Raw genomic sequence first — 19,851 nt, 5'->3', positions numbered from 1 at the left:
ATATATAGACATAGATAGCTGAGAGGAACTAAAAGCAATGACACTCAAAGTAACAATGAGCACATTTAGAGACCAAATATTGGTTTTTAAATAGCATTATCTACTAGAAGAATTTGGACTTCTTGGGAAAATGGCAAGTCTAGCTCTGGGTCAGGGAATGTTCAAGATGAGCCAGGAACATTTTGTTGTAATAGAAAGGAGGAAGTCCACAATGAATGACAAAGATATGTCTGAAGAACACATAAATGAGTTCGAAAGGGCTTGCTCTGGCCAAATCTGGGACAATTTTAAAGCAGCAAAATTAATAATAAAATAATAATAATAGCTGAATATAAACCACTGAATGAAACAATAATCTGAGTCCTTAATGATATGAATAATAATTGAAAAAAATACAGGAGAGGGAAAGCTCTTCCTCACAGTAGAATGCCAACTAGTAAATGTAGAAGGAATGACCAAATTAGAAAATCATTATTTTAGCAATAATTGATTCAAGCAAGAATCAAACACAGATATTAATAATAGTGGGTAAAAGTTTGATGAGGAAAAGTATATTCACATAGTCTCAAAGAATCTGCGTACATTATTTACTAATCGCAAAGGGGAAAATGTTATCTTAGCAGTGGGAAACCTTGCAGATACCACTTTAACCAAATGAGCAATGTTCACATCACCACCAATGACAGGATGAGCAGAAATCATGTACTTCTTGATATGAAGTACTGAGAAGGACACAAAAGCACTTCTGTGAGGTTTCTGCCGTCACATTGATGAATAATATCAATCTAATCATAAGAAAAGTTTGGCAAATCTAAAATGAGGATCGTGCTACAAAATAACTGGCCTGTACTCGTCAAAAATTTCAAGGCCATGAAAGAAACAAAAACAAAACACTGAGGAACTGAGACATGAAAATGAAATGTAATATGTGATCCCTGATTTAAATCTTGAATCTTGAACTAGGAAAGAAAAAAAAATGAGCTATAAAGGTTGATGAAATTTGAATATGAACTCCAGATTAGGTAATAGTAATGAATCAATATTAAATTTTGTGGTTTGATAAACGTACTACAGTTGGGTAAAATAAGACACCTGTTCTTAGGAAAGACACTGTGAAGCATTTAAGGTTAAAAAAATGTATAACGTCTAAAGTAACACTTAAATGATTGCCCCCAAAAAGGCAAAATCAGGAGAGCAAAAGGCCGGTCAGCTGCTGCAATGCAAAATCCTAATCCATTGCCCAGTTACCAAAACTGAGACATATTTTAGACCCAGAGCCCAGTGTTTGAAGGGGAGGACATATCACAGTAAGTATTATACAGTAGCTATTTTCCTAGGTACTGCATAAGGAGACATCTATGGCCATTTACCCTTACGTACACTGAGGAAAGGAGAATGCTCAGAACTAACAAAGGCTGTTGGATACAGGGTATGAGCTTATACCAATAACACAGTTCATAAACAACATTATGACGCCCTTGTTAGAGTGGAGGCTACAGAGGCCAGATCATAGATGGCATTCTGGCCCAAGACCATTTCACAGAGGATCCAGTGGGTCTATGTAACAGCTTTGTGGTTATTTCACCAGTCCCCGAGTGAATAAATTAGGTGAACACAGTACTTATCAGAACACTCACTTTAAGAGTCATGATGGTAGTAAAGGTCAAGTCTAAGTGCCTGAAATGGTCTCATCCAGAAAAAATTGCAATTCAAAAGTAATACCACATCCCAAGTGGACAAGAAGAGATTAGAGTCGTGCTCAGATAATTAAAGGAAGCAGGTTCATCAGCCTGTTCCATGCAAAAAAATGGATGTATCAATAATATGACAGATATCAGACTACTGTAAACTTCAAGAAATAGTAATCCTAATCAAAGTTTTATTGGTTATATTGTCTAATATGCTATATTTACCAGTACACATCAACATGGCCCCTGGACTTTGCATGTGGCTACTGATACAGCAGATACATTCATTTTAACTCCATCAAGAAGGAGGAGAATTGATTTGCTTTCACACGGAGCAGTATATATTCATCTGCTCTCTGTCACGACATAATTCCAAGAGACTCCAATCATGTGGCTATCCTGCAGAACATAATGCAGGTCCAAGGTGATAATACTACAAACCCCTTTCATCATAGAGGCAACAGTGATTCTTCATTACCAGGTACTGTCTGATCCACCAAGTCATAAGTTGTGGGAGATAACATCAAGTTAATAGAAGTTGATGCAAGAAATGGCAAATAATCTGGATATTATGGTAAGACACATGTACAACAGGATAGAAAATAAACTCTACAAAGATTCAGGAGACTGCCACTTTATTAATTTTTTAGGAGTCCAGGGATCTGGTATATTCCAGTACATTCTCTTAAAGGTTAAGACATGTTATTGCACCTTGAACATCTTACCGTTAAGAAAAAAGTCTTTGCAGACTCTACAGAGGGAATATAACACATGTGAGAATGCTACTCTGATCCATTAATCTACTGACTTAGAAGACTGTGAGCTTTGAGTAGGGCCCAAAGCAAGAGACTGCTCTGGAACAGGTTCAGGCTATGATACATGGCATACATGGCAGATACCAAGGTGCTAGAGGCACCCGTATATAAAGATGCCACATATATTCACAGTTCAGGCCCCTAGGATTCTGGAATAAGGACATGCCATTTGCAGCAGAGAACTATTCACCATTCAAAAAGCAATGCTTGGCATGTTGCTGGGCCCTGGTAGAAGGGGAATATCTAACCATGGGGCATCAAGGGACCCTGTGACCAGAATTGCTTATCATAAACTGGGTATTTTCTGATCCACCAAGGCATAAAATTGCAGAAGAAGGCATAGCAGGAATTCATCAAATGATAAAAGTTGTATATTCAAAATGGGCCTGGGACAGTCAAGAAAGGTACTCAAATAGGTAGCACAGACCTATTTTATACCTACTGCTGCTGCTCTGAGGACTTCTCCAATGGCATTATGGGGGATTCCCTATAGGCCTGGTTCACAGATGAGTTGACTCAATATGTTGGTGCAAGCTGAAAGTTAGCTACTACTACTAGATTACATTATAGCCTCACTCCAGGGTGGGCCTTAAAGACATTGGTGAGGGGAAACCCTCCCAATGGACATAGCTTTAAACAGTGTATTTGGTCAACTTGATGTGAAGGAATAAGCAGCCTGAGGTTAGAATATGCGTAGAATCCTGTGCAGTGTTGAATATGTTGGCTGGTTGGACAGCTGCCTGGAAGGAGCACAAATGGAAGATCATGGTCAAGGAGGTCTGAGAAATAAGCATATGAATGGATCTATTGGGGTGGTCATGAAGTAGGCAGATCTTTTTCTCATTTTCATGCTCATAAGGGAGCATCCAGCACTACAAAGACAGTGAAAAACCAGGTGGTTAAGTTGACCCAACCAGTGGAGTTCAGCCAGCCTCTGCCCTAAGCCTCCTCATTCTTTGTACAATGGTGCCATAATAAGAATAACCATAGTGCCAGAGGTGCGGACCTCTACACATAGGTCTAAGTGAATAGTCTTGCACTCACCATAATGTTTCCAAGGTACATCCATGTTGTAGCATATATCAAAATTTCATTCATTTTTTTAAAATTTATTTTTCATTGAAGTATAGTTGATTTAAAATGTGTTACTTTCTGGTGTACAGCAAAGTGATTCAATTATTTATATATACTTTTCCATATTCTTTTCCATTATAGTTTATCACAGGATACTGAATATACTTCCCTGTGCTATACAGTAACACCTTGTTGTGTATCCATCCTATATATAATAGCTTGCCTCTGCTAATCCCAAACTCCCAATGCATTTCCCCCCCCACCCCTCCCCCTTGGCAACCACAACTCTGTTCTCTATGTCTGTGAGTCTGTTTCTGTTTCGTATATACGTCCATTTGTGTCATATTTTAGATTCCACATATAAGTGATGTCATATGGCATTTGTCTTTCTCTTTCTTACTTCACTTAGTATGATAATCTCTAGGTCCATCCATGTTGCTGTAAATGACATTATTCCATTCTTTTTTATGGCTGAGTAATATTCCATTGTATATATATACCACATCTTCTTTATCCATTCATCTGTCAATGGACATTTAGGTTGCGACCATGTCTTGGCTATTGTAAATAGTGCTGCTATGAACATAAGAGTGCATGTACCTTTGATTTATAGTTTTGTCCAGATATACATCCAAAAGTGGGATTGCTGGATCATATGGCAACTCTACTTTTAGTTGTTTGAGGAACCTCCATACTGTTTTCCACAGTGGCTGCACCAATTTACATTCCCACCAACAGTGTAGGAGGGTTTCCTTTTCTCCATACCCTCTCCAGCATTTTTTATTTGTAGAGAAATTTCATTCTTTTTAATGGCTGAATACTATTCCATTTTATATACAACATTTTGTTTATGCACTCATCTGTTGATGGACACTTGGGTTGTTTGCTCCTTTTGACTATTGTGAAAAATGCTGCTATGAACATTGGTGTACAAATGTCTGTTTGTGTCTGTGCTTTAAAGTATTTGGATGCATACCTAGGAGTGGAATTGCTGGGTTATATGGTAGTTCTATGATTAATATTTTGAGGAAGTGCCAAACCTTTTTCCACAGCAGCTTCACCATTTTACTTTCCCACCAGCAATGCACTAAGGTTTCAATTTCTCAAGATCCTCACCAACAGATGTTATTTTCCATTAAAAAAATTATAGCCATTCTAGTATGCGTGACATGTTATCTCATTGGGGTTTTGATTTATATTTCACTAATGACTAAGGATGTTGAGCATATTTTCGTGTACTTATTGGGCATGTGTATATCTTCTTTAGCGAACTGTCCATTCAAGTCTTTTCCCCATTTTTTAATTGGGTTATTTATTTTTGTTGTTCTTGAGTTGTAGGAATTCTTTATATATTCTGGATATTAGTCCCTTATGAAATGAATGACTTACAATTTCTTCCATTCTGTAGATTGTGTTTTTACTTTCTTGATAGTGTCCTTTGATGCACAAAGTTCTTAATTTTGATGAAGTCCTATATATATATTTTTTTTCTTTTGTTGCCTGTGCTTTTGGTGTCAAATTCATGGAATCACAGACAGACCCTATGTCATGATTTTCCTTGATGTTTTCTTACAAGAATCTTATACAGATCTTTTTCGACTTATGATGGGGTTATATCCCAATAAAACCATTGTAAATTTAAAATACTGTAAGTTGAAAATGCATTTAATACACCTAAACCTACTGAACATCATAGCTTAGCCTGGCCTAACTTAAACGTGCCCAGAACACTTACATTAGCCTACCTTGGGCAAAATCATCTAACACAAAAGCTATTTTATAATAAAGTACTGAATATCTCATGTAATTTATTGAATATTGTACTGAAAGTAAAAAAATAGAATGGTTGTATGGGTACAGAATGGTTGTAAGTATACTGGTTGTTTACCCTCAGGATGTTGTGGCTGACTGGTAGCTGCAGCTTGTTGCTTCTACCCAGCAACATGTATGGCACCACATATTACTAGCCCAGAAAAAGATGAAAATTCAAAATCGGAAGTATAGTTTCTACTGAATGAGAATCATTTTTATAACATCGTAAAGTCAAAAAACTCTAAGTCAGGGACCTTCTGTAGTTTTAGCTCTTGTTTATGTTTTTGATTCATTTTCAGTTAATTTTTGTATATGGTGTAAGGTAAAGGTGCAACTTCATTCTTTTGAATGTGAATATCTAGTTTTCCCAGCACCATTTCTTGTAATGACTGTCCTTTCTCTGTTGTATGGTTTTGGCACCCTTGTCAAAAATCAATTGACCATATGAGGGCTTACTTCTGGGCTATCTATTCTTTTCCATTGGTCTATATATCTTCCTTTAGGCCAGTACCATATTGTTTTAATTACTGTAGGTTTGTAGTAAGTTTCAAAGTCGAGAAGTGTGAGTGCTCCAAATTCATTCTTTTTCACGATTGTTTTGGGTATTCAGTGCCCTTTGCAATTCCATATGAATTTGAGGTTCAGCTTTTCCATTTCTGTGAAAAAGGCTGTTAGAAATTTGATAGAAATGCATGTAATCTGTAGATGGTTTTAGGTAGTATTATTATCTTATAATGCTGGTCCTCCTGGCTGTAACCATGGGATATCTTTCCATTTATTTAGATCTTTATTTTGTTTCAGCAATGTTTTGTAGTTTTCAGTGTACAGGTCTTTCACCTCCTTAGTATATTATTTATTCCTAAGTATTTAATTCTCTTAGATGCTACTGTAAATAGAACTGCTTCCATAATTTCCTTTTCAGATTGCTCGCTGCTGGTGTATAGAAACAAATCTGATTTTCATGTGTTGTTCCTGTACCCCACACCTTTGCTGAATTCATTTATTAGCTCTAGTAGCTTTCTTGTGGATTCTTTGGGACTTTCTAAGTATAGGATCATGTAATCTTCAAATAGAGTTAGTTTTACCTCTCTCTTTCCAGTTTGGAAGCCTTTTACTTATTTTTTCTTGTCTAATAGCTCTGACTAGAATTTCCAGAAAAATGTTAACTAGCAGCAGTGAAAGCAGGAATCCATGTCTCATTCCTGGTCTTAGAGGGAAAGCTTTTAGTTATTCACCATTGAGTATGATGGATGTTAGCTATGGGTTTTTCATAAATAAACTTTATCACATTAACTTTATCCTACTTTTCTCAGAGTTTTTATCATGAAAGCCTGTTAGATTTTTATCAAGTGACTTTTCTACATCAGTTGAGATGATCATGTGTTTTTCCCCTGGTTCTATTAATGTAATGAATTACACTGATTAATTTTCTTATGTTGAACCACCCTTGCATTCCTGGGATGAATCCTACTTGGTCATGGTGAATAATGCTTTTAATATGCTGTTGGATTTGATTTGCTAATTTTTTTTTTTTTTTTTTTTGCAGTACATGGGCCTCTCACCGCCACTGCCTCTCCCGTTGCAGAGCACAGGCTCCGGACACGCAGGCCCAGCGGCCATGGATCACGGGCCCAGCCACTCCACAGCATGTGGGATCTTCCCGGACCGGGGCACGAACCCGTGTCCCCTGCATCGGCAGGCAGACTCTCAACCACTGCGCCACCAGGGAAGCCCCTGATCTGCCAATATTTTGTGAGAATTTTTGACCGATTAATTTTCTTGAGACAATAAAAGTTCCTAATTTTAATGTAGTTCATTTAGTCAAACTTTTACTTCACTGTTGTTTATCAAAATATGCCATCATAAGAATGGCAAAGGAGATGTAGCAGTATAAGACACTTATAAAACATACAGCTGATACAGAACTGGCTTCCTTTGAAAAAATAAAGAACTAAAAATCAACAAGAAAAAGTCTGACAACCCAATAGAAAATAGGGAATAAAATTGAGCCAGATCTTTAAACTTCCCTTCCCAGAAAAGGATGTCCAAGTAGTCTATAAACATATAAAATATGCTCAGTTCATTAGTAATCAACAGAGTGCGAATTAAAATTATGAGATGCCACTAAAATTTAAGAAACATGCACATGAGTGCACACACACACATACACAGACACACACACAAATACCCGATATTGTCAAGGATGTAGGCAATGGGAATTCTATTAAGGTACTAATAAAAATATAAATTGTTTAAAGTACTCTGAAATACAGTATGATATTATCTACCAAAATTGAAGATATTCTTGCCCTATGACTCAGCAATTCTACTCTCACATCTCTACCTAAAAGAAGTATAGGCACAATATATAACAAGCAACATATACAAAAATATGCTTAGCATCATTATTTGTAATATCTCAAACTGAAAATAATCTCAAACTCATTGAAAAGTAAAATGGATCAATTATGATAAGTCAAACAATGAAATATTATGAAAGATAAACATGGATGAATTAGAACTACATGTATGTTTCCCATAAACATAATGCTGAGAAGAGAAATGTAGAACACTTCTTCTACATTACTCCAAGTAGCGTAAAAGATCAGGTACACATAAGTCATACTGTTTAAGGACACATTCTAAGGAGGTAAAGCTATAAAGAAAAGCAGGAAATAACTACCATAAAATTCAGATTCTCTTTGGAAGAGAGTTGTAGTGATTATGACAGAGTCTGAATGAGGTTTTTAGGTTGATGGCTTTATTTATTCCTTGATCTTGAGGATCATTGAACAGAAGTTCATTATATGAGAAAGAATTGAGTTGTAAATGCCTGCTTTGTACAACTTCCTCAATATATATTATAGTTCACAATAAAATGTGATTAAAATGTAAAGTAGTTGGTTAAAACATAATCCTCTAATATTTGGAATTGCTCTAATTATAGGGGAACACTTTTGCCTGAAACAAGGAAGTTAGAAATGTATCTGCCAATGACAAGAGGTAAGCCTCAGTGACTGGTGTCTGCAAATTGTGCTCATTGCTGGAAGATTTTGCTCATAATATTGTTTACATTTCACACCACTTAGTTTTGGGCTACCAGAGATGGATGTCTTGGTGACAATAGGAAAGGAGGGTTTAATAAAACTGTGGACAGATTTCTCCCATTGCTCTTCAAGGACAGAAAAACTCAGGAACGCTAGAATATATATTTTAGTGTAAAAGATTGCACAACAGCCTGAGTATGATTTATTTTTCGATGAATTAGTCTTTTTAAATAGCAAGAATATACCCCTCACTCAACCTCTGAGAAAAGTAGTAATGCAGATTTAAACACATATGAATCTGAAAGGATTAAATTTCCTTTCAGATCAATCTTGTTTGAGGTCTGCTAATTAGATAAAGATCTAAAAACTAAAGTTACAACAGTGAAGTTGTTTCCTAAATGAAGGATGAAAACATTTTACAATCATTTGAATATTCATTGTGTATCTCCTGCTAGATATTTTCTAAGAGCACTCATTTAAATAATCTCATTCAGTATTTGTGATCAACAAATGGAATTGGAATTATTTTCCAAACTTTACAGGTAAGGATATTGAAACTCAAAGTGTGTATCTTCTTTAGTGACCCACTCAGAAATTGGAATGTCTGGATTTCAAGCACAGTTCTGACCCTGAGATCATTTGTTTTTGTGCCTACCTGCTACTTTTAGATACCATGCTATTGGGGTTTATCAGTCATAGTACAATTAGGAAAAGAGAAGGCATGTCAGGTAGTTCAACAAAGGGAGTTTTATATGAGAAGCTAGTCTCAAATTGTTAGAAGAGCTGAAAAAACAACAGGGAGAGGGTAGATAGCCCAGAGCTTATCAAATACAAAAAACTGCTGCAATTACTACGCTGGAAGGACTATAGCAGGAGCTGATGTTACCAGAGCCCAGGGTCTGAGTTCTTTTACAGGTGCTAGAAACTTGGAGGAGGGCCTGTTTGAGGGGCAGCACAGCTAGCTGCCAAGGAGAACCTAGAAACGTGGAGGAGTGCCCACCTAGCAGGAGCTGAACTCATAAAATGAGCTGCAAGGTTGGAGCTGGTACTGCAGAGGAAAGCGCTGCCTTGTGGGAGCTGCAACCAGAGTTACTATGGACAGTGATAAAGATACCTCAGGAAGGAAAGAGAGAGAGGAAGACATACCTTGGCTTCTTACCTCCAGCCCCAGCCATTGGTGAAGGCCCAAAAGAACCAATTTGGCAGGGATCTGGGGAATCATCCCTCTTTGGTCTGTGACATAGAGCAGAGCAGAGCACGGGAAAGTGGGGGAGGAGGTGGACCTAAGTGAAGAGGAAAATTATCAAATCCCAAGGCTAGCTTTCTAGCCTACTTCAAATTAACCTGGCCCCAAGAGGAGATGGTAAGTAGAAATTACCTGAATTACCTAAGCAGGCTCATGTTAGAATCATTAATTTAATATATAATATTTATTCTTTGTTCCCCAAGAAAATAAATCATCGTGTAAGTTGAATAAATCCACACTTGCTGCTTCAGTTAGAAGTCTAAATAAGTAGCACTGCACAAAAATGATAAGAAAGCAAGCTGAAACGTAAGAAGCAAAGAAAGATGCCTGCTATCATATAGGACTGATTAAAAATCATATAGTAGAGGAATTTGGAAGAGTCTAAAAATAAGACTAAGTCTTAGCATTGCCTGTTAATGCTCATAAGGGACATTGATTTGAATGGTAATTCCAATTGCTGGTTTTGCTAATGTCTGAATAGTGCTTTCAGAAATCAATTCTTTTGTCATATAAAGTAGCAGCTTATAAATTGGGGGTGGGGAATTCACATTTGAAACAAAAGAGTTGATTTCTAATTCTAGGTGGTGGAAAATATAGATAGCACCAAGAAATTCAAGACAAAAAAGAAAAAGGAAAAGGAAAAAAGCCATGAAAGACAAATGCAAAAGAAATGGGAAAAACACAGGGGTGGTATTTCATTAGAATACATAAGGGATACAAAGTTTGTGTTTTCTTTCCTATTCCTTTTTTTGTAGTTATCCAAACTGATTGAATCTAGAAAGAGGGATACCAGGAACATCTGGTATATAATTTTCCTTACAAGCACCTAGGCAGTGCTACCCAATAGAACTTTATGGGATGATGGAATAGTTATAAATCTGTTCTCTCCAATACAGTAACCATTGACCACATGTGGCTATGAAGCACCTGAAATGTGGCTATTATGACTGAGGAACTAAATTTCAGTTTTGATTTAATTTTAAACAATTTTCACTTAAATTTAAATAGCACATGCAACCAGCGATTACATTTTTGAGGCAGCACAGACCAATGCTATTTTTCAGACTTGATAGAAAGATGTCTTCCTTCCACAGTGAAGAACTTCAAGGACAGTTTTGGAGCATTGAGCTAAAAAGGTGATTCCTTTCTACCAATCAGAACAGCTAAATTATCCCTGGTAGGGTCACAGTCAAATTTCCCACATATTCATCTATCCTCTAAATTGATAGTAAACTATTTAGAATTATAGTGCAGACACTTCTAAGGCTAGGATAGGCATTTGTTACCTATTTCATATCTTTCAGTGTCTGCTATGAAACTATGATAAAAAGTGGGGACTAAATAAATATTTTCTGACAGCATTTTGAAGATCTCAGAAAACTCCATTAAGGTCTATAGTGGAAAACTGAAAACAAAACGAAACTAAATTATAGAAATTGCTTTTTCCATTTATTCAATTTCAGCTGCTTTTCACCACCTCCACTGCTATAACTTTGGAACCATCCTCTCTTGCCTGGATTATTGCAGTACAATCTCCTAACTGATCTTCTGTTTTTATCCTTTCCTCCTTACACTCTCTTCTCAACACTGTGGCCAGTGATGTTTTATGCCTTTTTATTTTCCACAGTCTCTTTTTTTTTTTTAATAAATTTTAAAATTTATTTACTTATTTTTGGCTGAATTGGGTCTTTGTTGCTGCACGGGCTTCCTCTAGTTGCAGTGAGCGAGGGCTACTCTGTTGAGGTGTGCCGGCTTCTCATTGCGGTGGCTTCTCTTGTTGCAGAGCACTGGCTCTAGGTGCGCGGGCTTCGGTAGTTGTGGCACACGGGCTCAGTAGTTATGGCTCATGGGCTTTAGAGCGCAGGCTCAGTAGCTGTGGCGCATGGGCTTAGTTGCTCTGCGGCATGTGCAGTCTTCCGGACCATGGCTAGAACCTGTGTCCCCTGCATTGGCAGGCGCATTCTTAACCACTGCACCACCAGGGAAGTCCACCAGTGATATTTTAAAAGAGAAGTTAGACCATGTCACTCCTCTAGTCAAAACCCTCTAGTAACTCCATTTTATTCAGAGTCAAAAGTCAAAGTTTACAATGGCCTAGGATGCCCTACATGGTCTGCATCCTCCATTTCTCTGATCTTCTCTTCATTTTTCTCCCCCCGTTCACTCTGCCCCAGCCACATTGGCTTCTTTGCTGTCACAAACACATAAGGGACCCTGTTCTCTTAGGGCCTTTGTACTAGCCGTTTCCTTTGCCTAGAACATTCTTACACCAGAGTATTGTTTATTTTTCCCATGGCTGTCTTCCTCGCGAGCTTTTGCTCAATTCTCACTTCCCCAAGGATGCTACTCTGACCACTCTATTTAATTCTGCACCTTGTTCTCAGCACCTCCAGCCCTCCTGATTTCCCTAACCTTCTTCTGCTTCGGTTTCCTTTTCCTACAGTACTCATCAGCTTTAACATACTAGAACATTTATTCATTTATTATGTTTATTTTTCACCATCTTCCTTACTCCAGTAGAATGTAAACTCTAGGAAGGCAGCACATTTTGCCTGTTTTGTTCACTGATGAATCCCAAACACCTTGAAAACTGCCTAACACACAATAAACACTTTACAAAAGTATACTAAATATAGTACCGAACGTTTATTAATCAAGATCATATGTCTATGATTTATATATATGAATGTATATGTATGGAATAATTTTAATGAATTAAACTTTTATGAGTAAATATATCTAATTGCTAGTGTAACATGAAATTTGCCATGTCAGAATTTTGTAAACTAAATCATAAAGTTTCTTTAGTAAATGTTAATTTGTTTCAAAGTGTTTTAACGGTGATATAAAAACCTAGATGTGTTCAAGTGGGCTAAGATAATGATATTAAAGAAAATTCTAATTTCCTTGATGCCCAACCCCTTCCGTCTTTAACACTTATGGCGCTTCATTAAAATGCATGTTGTATTTAATTTTCCAGGAAATTTCAGAGCATAGAAGAAGTACATACATTCAAAGCAATTTCCAGTTAAACTAGCTGAAACTTTTAAAATGTAAGTCCATGTCTTTTTAAATAGAGCCTGTGTCTTTTCTAGATGTGGGGCTGCTATTGGCATGCTTGCACAGGTCAGTGTGTTCAGAATAGTCAGAATACCTTTATCCTTTGCTTGGTTCTCCTATTTCCTAAACCCTTTATCACATTCTGTACCCTCTCCAAGTTACTGATATTGATTTCAAAGCCCCAAAGCAGACATAGTATTCTCATAACACTTGACCACTGCTGACAGCTGTGGGAGGAAAGCTTGTTGTTTTTAGAGCCTCTGCTTCAGTGTACACATCCCATTTTCATCCCTCCTTTCTTAAAAGAATTATATTACTGACAAATTTAACTTTAAACCCATAAATAATCCTTGGAATATTTTTCTGGCAACTACTTCAAAGCTGGTTATTTCTGATTGTGTAGTCATGGAAATCACATTTTATCCTTAATATTATTCTATACTTATCAATGTTAAAATTAGCATTTTTTCTCTCTTTCTACTTGTGAAGGTCAATTTTCCCTCTCATCTTGTTGTCAAAACTTGTGCTTCCAGTAAAATGTACAGTCGAATATGAACCATCTCTCTCCCCACATGAGTATAAACCCTTTGAGGCCAAGGTTATGTCCCATTCATTTTTGTATTCCCTACAGAATATAGCACGTAACAGGTACTCCATTCCACCTAGCACCAACATAGCCTCCTGGTCCCTCATTATCTCTCACCTGGACTGCAACTTCCTAACTAGTCTCCCCACCTCTGGTTTCTTCGTAACTGACCTGGGCTACAGACATAGTAAATTACATGTAAGTAGCCTGAATATAACCTGTTCTATCTGCCAATACACATGCTACTCCCTCTCACCGAAGTGTTTTTCACCCAAATCTGCCTGGCTCAATCCTGCACATCCTTCCAGCTTCAATTATTATATCACTTCCTCTGCAAAGGCACCTTGGATGCCTCAGAGTGGCACTACAACCTTGAGCTTAAGGGCTCAGACTCTGAAATCAGATGGCTGGGGTTGGTTTATCTTGCCTCGTGCTAGTTGAATAACCTTAGGAAAGTTATTTACCCTTTCTGTACCTCTGTTTCCTTAACTGGAAAGGAAAATAATGGCATCAATTTCATCAGGTTGTTGTAAGGATTAAATAAGTTAATATATAAAAAGAGCTTGGAACAGTACCTGTCTCATACTAAGCAGTAAATGAATGTTAGCTCTTACTATTAGTACAGTAGATATATTGACATTGCTAGTTTGTTACCACTCTGGTCCCTTAAGCAGAGTTCAGTATATAATTTTATTATCTTTGTTTAACACTGATTTTTAAGTGGACATCTAACTGACATATAACATATTAGTTTCAAGCGTACAACATAATGATTTGATATATGTATATATTGTGAAATGATCACCACAATAAGTCTACTTAATACCCATCACCACAAGGTTACAAATTTATTTATTTTTCTTGTGATAAGAACTTTTAAGATCTACCTTCCTGGCAACTTTCAAATATGCAATACTGTGTTGTTAACTACAGTCACCATGCTGTACATTACATACCCAGACGTATTTATTTTATAACTGGAAGTTTGTAGTTTTTGACCACTTTTACCCATTTTGCCAGACTCCCACCCCCATTCTGGCAGCCACCAATCTGTTCTCTCTATCTAGGAGTTCAGGGATTTTTTGTTTGTTTTTTTAACATTAATTTTAAATTATTTTTACCTCCTGACCAAACCATGAGCTGACTGAGGACAGATATTTTTACTTAGTCATCTGCTGGATCTAGCACAGTGCTTAATATTCAAAAGAGCACAATACATATTTTTGGAATGACTTAACAAGCAATCTGAATTATCTTTTTAATGAAACCATCAACATCTAATGATTAGTTCCTAATACCTGACCAAGGAATGCATGATAATTTTAAAGTATCACGCTTAAAAAGCTGTGTTGATAGTCATCTTTCATCAGCGTCAGGAGCTATGCCAGTCACTGTACTGAATATAATGTTTCCTTCTAAACCAACCCTATGAAATAGATTCTATTAAGACATGAGAAAGCTGAGACACAGAAGACTCAAGTAATTTTTTCCTTAGCATAAAGGAATTCAAGAATATAACACTTTGTTTCCTGCCAATTCAACATTCATTCACTGGCCGTTCTACATTCATGTTTAACCCCCACAGGAAGAATAAAATGCTTCAATCATCAATGTTTCATATTGAAAGCGACACTTTTAAAGTATTATTTCAGTACTTCTGGACAATAGTCAACACCTGATGTATGCAAGCAACTTCTACTAATGTCAACAGAAACACAAGGTGTTTGAGATATTTTATTTTCCTAATGAACTGTGTTGCATGAAAACCCTAACGCTGAAATGAATTACTTTAGATAGCTGGGGCCTTATAACTCATCTGTGCTCATGGTCCATTTTCCATGTTTAGAAACAAACATGTTCCTCTGACCCTTAAAGATTTTATTTTATAATGATAATTCATTATTAACCCATTTTAATTATAACCTACAATCTACTACTATTATATTTTAAATTAATAACTCACATTTAGCTATTAGTAAATTATCTCAAATTGATCCAAAAATATAAGAATAGAAAAACAGTGTGTTTATTCATTCATTCATTCATGTGACTCTGGAAAATCAGACATGTATCCTGCTGAACCTGAAGTAGGAAGCGTGTAGCCCCAGGAGGTGCTGGCAGCTTTATTGGTCCAAAGATTAAGGATGAGGAACTGACCAAAACAGAGAAACCAGCTATACTGGGTGGGCCGAATGCACCTAAAACCACTTCTGTAAAATTAAACAGAGGCTCTTCATTTTCTGAGCAGCCAAAATTGACAAATGACAAATGTACATTCTACAAGGTCCCTTTCACAATGTTTGAAACTGAAGGCAATCAGAATATTCAACCCCAAATATGCCACTTTGGCATAAGGATTATTTTGAGCTGAAGGCAATTGAGAGTCAACAAACACAGAAGAGTTCTCTCCCCTTTCCTTATCTTCCTAAAAGTTGGGTATGAATTTCCCTTTGAGGATAGTGCTCCCTCTTCCAGCCCCAGTACCAGGGAGACAAGAGGAACTCTTATCATCAAAGACTGGGGATGACACCAAGATGAGTTTGCATAAACAGACATTACAAAAATAGCCTTTATCTTCCGCTATTTCCCCCATATATTTCTTAATTACTTTCCCGTAATTTATCACCCCTTGAAGCCTAACCCTCTTTCCTTTGTTAAAAGGTACATAAGCCCCCAAGTCCAACTGCTTGAGTTTCACTTCTTTCCTCTAAACTCCTGTGCATGTAAGTATTCATAAAAATTGTGTGCCTTTTCTCCTGTTAATCTGTCTTCTATTAGTTTAATTCGAAGGGCCACAGGTTCAGAACCTGAAAGAGGAGAGGAAAAGTTTTTCCTCCCTAACAGGACAAAGTTAGAGTCTTACCTAAAGCTGTGGCTGTGTTTTTTTTGGTCGTTGTTGTTTTTTGTACAGTATGATTACATGGTTTATTAACCTTTTAATTTAAGCCAGTTTGTTTCAAGTTAATCTGTTGCTTTTGCCCTAAAGAGTTCTTATTAGTACTTAGGGCTTCTAAATTTTCTCCATTGTGGGGTCCCTATTCCAGGAATATAAAGAGCTCTATAGCTTAACTTTGAGGAGTGAAACCCTACTTCTTATATTCTAGTAAGGTTATTATTACCCAGCTATATATTGTTACCCAAATTATCTGCTTGACTGGACCTCTCCATGTCACTATCTGGGTTTTCCATTAGCATGTTCTTTCCATCTTTGAGCATACCACCCAGGACCAACACACAACTACAGGTGGCACCATTCACAATAAGCATCCAGTTCAAGCCATGAAGTACATAGCATATGGGACTGGTTGAACATGGCAATCCCGACCCCACCCCTTATTATTTGACCATTACCTGGGTTATTTTTACCCCGGCTTTTTTTCAGAAATTATTTCATGTAGCTTAAATAATCTATACAACTAAATTCAAAATTTTTTAAAATTTAAACTTTTATTTACAAATGTACCCAAATTTTAAAGAAAAAATGATTAGCTCAAAAACTAGAGGCATCCTATTGTTCTCAGCTTTCTAGTAGCCAATCTGCAAGGGGAAGTGGCCATCTACCCAGGTAACATTGTCCATGCATTAAAAACAAAACAATTGCTTATGTGAAACAAAACTACTCATGGAACTCAAACTAGACATGATATCCCCAATGTTGGTTCAGATTCTGGGAGAAGCAGACACTAAGACAGGATTAAATAAGGCAGAGATTTATTGGGAGAAATGGCTATGGAAAGCGGGGAGGGTACTGAAAGTTGTTTAGCAGACCACTATGCAATTTGGACACCTGTGGAAGACAGATGGAAGGAAGGTTGGGTAGGTAAAGTCGTAGACTGCAGTACAGTTTTAAGAAAGTTTCAGTATGGTTGATGGGGAGTCCTTGAGCCAAAGTTGCTCCTTAGAGAAGTCCTATGCCTTGCAGGAATCATTGGCTAGAAGCAACCTGTGGGAAGTGCTGCGATGGATTCAGAGCTCAATAGCCGAGGCTATTGATCAATTATGTCCCACAGTAGGAGATTTGTGAGCAACATTTTCATGGCTGCCATACCCCCACCCTCATTTCTATGAGTTTGAAAAGGTGATGACCACTAAATGTAAATGATTTACTTGAACCAAGTCTGAAACTTTATGTACCTTGGAAACTGATACTTCCCAATTATTTTAACCTTTATGACCAGCTGGATTTGCCCTTACTCAAATTATACTGGCAATGAGTTTTATAAGTCCTGAAATATGAGAATCCATGCCCCATGGAACTGGCATTCTAGTGAAGGTTACAGACATGTCAGCAATGAAATATAATACAAGGTGAAAGGAAATGCATGTTTAATAAAGGTATAAACAATGTATTGTGGGGGGGCAGGGAGGAATGGGAGGTTTCACAAAGCTGGTATTTCATAAGGGACTTCACAGATGAGTAGTGTTCCAAAGCAGATTAACTGAAAGTAACTCAACTAATATGCATTTATTGTTTGAAGTAATGAGAACTAATGAGTTAATGTAGATCTGTAGTTCTCAAGCTTTAGTGCACATCAGAATCATCTGGAGGGCTGGTTAAAACACAGATTACTGAATCTACCCCCACCCACAGAGTTTCTGAATCAGTAGGTCTGGGAATAGAGCCTGAGAATTTGTATTTCTAACAAGTTCCCAGGTGCTGCTGATGTTGTTGCTCTGGGCAGCACACTTGGAGAACCAAGCAAGTAATACAAGAATAGTGGTGTTTTAGAATATGAGTTAATGAGTATGAGAAATACTCATATGCGTAATGAGTAGGCACTCTCATACTTCTCTCCCTTTAATTAACCTGGAACATGTTATCCATCACTGGATTATTATCAAGAGCACAGGAGCTTTGGAACTGAACAAGCCTGGGTTCAAGATAGGAATTCTTGGGCTTCGATTTTTTTGTTTGTTTTTTGTGCTTTTGGATTCATTACCTCCCATACCCCCAGCCACTGGCAATCACCCATCAGTTTCTGTCCCTAGAGTTTTACCTTTCCCAGAATGTTACACAAATGGATGAATACAGTGTGTAGATTTTGGGGTCTGGTTTCTTTCACTTGCCAACGTGCATTTGACATTTTTCCATGTTCTTACAAACATCAGTATTTCATTCATTTGTATTGCTGAGTAGTATCCCATTGTATGCACACACCACACTGTCTATCCATTCATCAGCTGAAGGACATTTTCATCATTTCCAAATTTTGGCATTATGAGTAAAGCTTCTGGAAATATAATCATTTCACTTAGGTAAATATCTAAGAGTGAAGTTTCTACGTCATGTGGCAAGTGTATGTTTAACTTTGTAAGAAACTGCCAAACTGTTTTCCAACGTGGCTGTACCATTTTGCATTTCCACAGTGATACACGAGAATTCCAGTTTCTCCACGTTTGCCAGCATTTAATAGTCAGTTTATTATTATTTTAAAATTTAAGCCACTCAAATAAGTATATGGTGGTATTTTGTTGTCGCTTTAAGCTTCCCTAATGATTAATGATGTTAGTATCTATTCATGTGCATATTCGCAATCCATGTACTCTCTTTGGTGAAATTTTGCTTTGGTGTTTCTAGTATAGATAACTTATAACACTCTACTCTCAAGTAATATATCACTTCACCTGTAGTCGAAGAACCTTTAAATAGTACAATTTATTTACTTTCTCCTGGTCCCTGTGTTATTGTCATACAGTTTATTTTTACATCTGTTGTAAATACCAAAATACATTGTTATTATTTTTTATTTAAGCATTCAATTATCTTTTAGTGTAATTTAGAACATAAGAAAACACCATTTTGTATTTACTCACATATTCCCGAATTCTGGTGTTATTTGGTCTTTTGTACAGATGCAGATTTTTATGTGGTATCATTTCCTTTTACCCAAAGATCTCCCTTTAAAATTGTATGTCTGGCCAGCCCCTACTCCAGCAGACTGGATGCAGTCAGCCTGCCCCTACTTCACTGTGACCAAAATGCTGTGATTAAAAATGCTGTTATGTCAGAGGAAATGCAACAGGACTTGGTGGACTGTGCTACTCAGGCATTGGAGAAATATAGAGACGGATATAGCAGCCTATATTAAGAAGGAGTTTGAAAAGAAGCACAATCCCACCTGGCACTGAATCGTGGGGAAGAACTTCAGTAATTACATGACACATTAAACCAAATACCTCATCTACTTGTACCTGGGCCAAGTGGTCATTCTTCTGTTCAAATCTGGTTAAAAGCACAGACTGTCCCACACACCCAGTGATACATCCAAAAACAAGGACTACAGCCTAAATTCCAAACACCAGACTTAAATCTTCAGCCTTGCCTAAGGCAACACCTCGATCTTTGAACATTTTTTGTGTTGTTTTATACAAGGCATTCTCTGTACTAATTTGTTGTGGTTCTAAAACAATTAATAAAACAACTTACATTTGTATATATGTTCTATTCCTTAACTCTCTGCCACATATTTTCCCTCCTCATAGTCTATTCCTTTCAAAAAAAAATAGATACATCTGTTAGAGA

At 37.0% G+C, this 19,851-nt stretch overlaps 1 pseudogene; it reads left to right on the top strand.

Annotated features, from left to right (window-relative positions):
- LOC112413313 (dynein light chain 1, cytoplasmic-like) overlaps positions 1-19,559 on the top strand; it is a 132,234-nt pseudogene extending 112,675 nt beyond the window's left edge.
- Positions 19,560-19,851: the final 292 nt, after the last annotated feature.

This window comes from Neophocaena asiaeorientalis, unplaced genomic scaffold, assembly GCF_003031525.2.
Source record: "Neophocaena asiaeorientalis asiaeorientalis breed wild unplaced genomic scaffold, Neophocaena_asiaeorientalis_V1.1 scaffold482, whole genome shotgun sequence".
In the NCBI taxonomy this organism is placed as follows: domain Eukaryota; kingdom Metazoa; phylum Chordata; class Mammalia; order Artiodactyla; family Phocoenidae; genus Neophocaena; species Neophocaena asiaeorientalis.
Note: the sequence above shows the minus strand (reverse complement) of the source record. Positions and strands in the feature narration are given on the sequence as shown.